Genomic DNA, 3,204 nt, shown 5'->3' with positions numbered 1-3,204 from the left:
GTTTCATTTCCTGTGCTCAACATAGGCTTTCCGTTTTACCCTCAGTTACCTTTCAAAATGGTGACACTGGTATATATACCTTTGCAGTCTGAAAGATCTGCGGTGGCTTACATGTGGATTATGAGCGAGAGAGAGACAGACAGAGAGAAGCAGTAAGGCAGACGCTGATTGTCATCAGAAACCCTCCCTCTCCCACTGATGGAGACGAGACTTAAGAGGGCAAATTTCTAATTCTACACCACGCTTCTGTGCTTCCTAGGGCCTTCTGCAATATACGGGCAGATTAGGCACTAACTGGTTTTGACTGCATTATTATTATTTTTAAAGACCATCTTGTGTGAAAATCCTGGCTTCCTCGTGTGCCTCATTAATTTCAGATCACGCCTTGTCAGTCGCTGGCATTAGATGCTGCGAGGTCTTAACACCTGTCGTGCATCTAATCGGCTCACCATTTCAGGTTTGGAAAAGAGCCATATTTTTGCGCAGTGTAAAGTTACACCGCAAGAACCTAAGTAGCAGAAGATGTCACCAGCAAAGGGGCTGATTCCTGCGACAGAAGCTGATGGCAGGCCTGGCACATGAGGACTGAGTGAGGCCAGGGCACCAGAAGTGACACTGAAAGCTCCAAGTAATATAATCTAAGGCAGAGAAAGAGGTTTTCTTTCTGAGGTTCATTTCTTCTACATTTGTTTATTTCCCTGTCTCTTATGGAAATCTGTCAATGGTGGTTTCTCTGCATTTCTCTTTAAAAAAAGTATTTACATTTCCAAACATTTGGAGTATTAGTATTATTATTTGTTTAAAAAATGTCCTCATGAGAATCCACCAGTGAATTTCTCCTAATATACCCACTTCTGTTTGCAATTTTGCCTAATGCACACACACTTATTTTATTTTTTTGCAAAACCATGTTCCTGAATGTAATGCATTTTGAAATATCATGTTCAGTGACATGTGCTTTTTTATCCAGTCTTTAACCTACAGCATGCATTTTCATACATATTACATGACCGGAGAACTGCAAGGGGAAAAAAAAATTCAGAGAAGTGAGAATTTTGAAGGATGGTTAGGTTTTGAAAAGTGTGAATTCATAAATTAATTTGTGACTTGCGCTTCAGTCGAAAAGGTTCCCAGAGCGGCTTACATACAGTCAATTAATACAAAACAGTCCCTGTCTGCAGGCTTATGATCTAACCAAAAATGGCACACAAGGGAATAGGGATAGGGAGGGGAGAGGAAAAAATCAAACTCAGGCACCAATTTTATTTGAGGTGAGCTTCTATGAGCCGCTGAAGTTCGGTCCCCAGCGTGGCTTAGAAGAATGTTGTCAGCTTCCTTAAGTGAGATGCCATGTGGGCTGATGAGAAAAGCCTCTGGGCAAAATGACATTTCATAGCGGTCAAAAACTGCATTTCCTGGTCTCCTGTCAGTGGCAGATAATGATGTCGGGTTTGGATGGAGAGAAACATACAAGTACCTGGGATAACCACGTCACATCAGGGGGTAAGTAAAATTACATTCAGGGACTGGGCAGAGGAGGAACAGTGGAGAGTGCCTTCGCAGCCTGACCCTTCCAGAGAAGAAGAATACAGTTCAAAATTACAACAGGGGTGTGCTGGTCCTGGGGGCTAACTGAGAGGCAAGGTCCGAGTCCAGTCCGAGGTCAAGGGTGCGGTATGGAGGCTGTCCGTCAAGGCTGAAGCTGGGTCCAAGGCAGGGAGTCGGGTGAGGTCAGGAACTCTGGCAGGAGAGCAGAACAGGGTGCAGGCAGGACCAGGCTACCAACAATGTTGCTCCCGCAACCTGGGACTGGGCTGGCCGGCTTTTATCTCCCCCGAGGCTTAGGGCAGCCCCGGTCCACAGGTGACTCGCTTCTCCTGGCCTGGAGGCGAGCACTCCTCCTGCGGGAACTTAGTTCCTTCCGCCTCTCTGCCCTGAGCCTCTGCAGCTCAGGAGAGGCTGGAGGGTTACCGGACCCAGAGGCAACCTCACCTTCCCCTGACGGAGCTGAGAGTGGAGCACCTGCAGGCAATGGGTCCTCCATCACCTCAGGAGCCAGAGCAGACTCAGCTGGTGCCTGCACCTGAGGACTCAGCACAGGTGAGGTGACCCTTCGGGCTCATGCCCCAGCCCCGGCTCAGCTGGTTCTGGAGGCGGGGACTCCTGTGCAGGCTGGGATTCCTCAAGTTCAGCCTCTGAGTCCGAATCCCAGGCCATCACAAGGGGTTTGAGGGTGGTCACAGTTCATGCCCATAGTGTTTCAAGTTAGGATAACTGGATGTGCAGCAACTTACACACTGTGGACCCATTTATATATTGAAGATGCCAAGGGACCCGGAAGGGGTTACTTCCGGGTTTCGGCGCTCGCGCATGCACAGAAGCGCTAAATCGTGCTTTGCGCATGCGCAGAAGTGCCAAATCGCAACCCGTGCATGCGCAGACACGGCACTGAGGGTTGCAGATGCTGCGGGTTGTGAACGTGCCTCCCACACGGATCACGTTTGCAACATGAGCGTCCTATAAGAAACATTGTCTTTTGCATGGAAAAAATACTGTATTTACAGGGTATCTGCTTGACAGCTGATGGGAGGGCATTTCACAGGGAGGGCGCATGTGTCTTGACCTTGTTATAACTGGCTTGCCTTGATCCTGTTCCCTAAAAGCCTCATCTCCTACTTCCAAAGCCCCTGTTTAGGAAAGGGAATCAGAGTGGGAGCCCAGCTAACTCACTGGCATCTGACTAAGGAGTCAATCCCAGTGATCAGAGTCGGAACTCTTGCCTGGTCCACAACAGTTTCTGCAGCAAAATCTCTCTCTCTCTCTCTCTCTCTCTCTCTCTCTCTCTCTCTCTCTCTCTCACACACACACACACACACACACACACACACAGTGGAATGTAGTGAATGATCAGACTACCAAGGAGCGTTTAAGGAGAGAAAAATATGGATTATCAACAGCTGAGGAGGCCCATGGCGCACATGTGATGTCATGCACGCGTGTGAGTCGTGTGTGTGTGAAGTCATGCAAGTCACACACGTGGCTGGTTCTATGATAGAAACAAACAGATAGTTTTAGATTGCATAATAATAATAATTTATTATTTATACCCCACCCATCTGGCCAACAAAGGTCCGTATAGTAAAAGGTATGGTTTTCCCAGTAGTGATGTATGGAAGTGAAAGCTGGACCATAAAGAAGGCTGAT

The sequence above is a fragment of the Podarcis vaucheri genome (genome assembly GCF_965113315.1).
Source record: "Podarcis vaucheri genome assembly, chromosome: 17".
Taxonomy (NCBI): Eukaryota; Metazoa; Chordata; class Lepidosauria; order Squamata; family Lacertidae; genus Podarcis; species Podarcis vaucheri.
The sequence above is the reverse complement of the archived record's forward strand: the minus strand, read 5'-3'. Positions refer to the sequence as shown.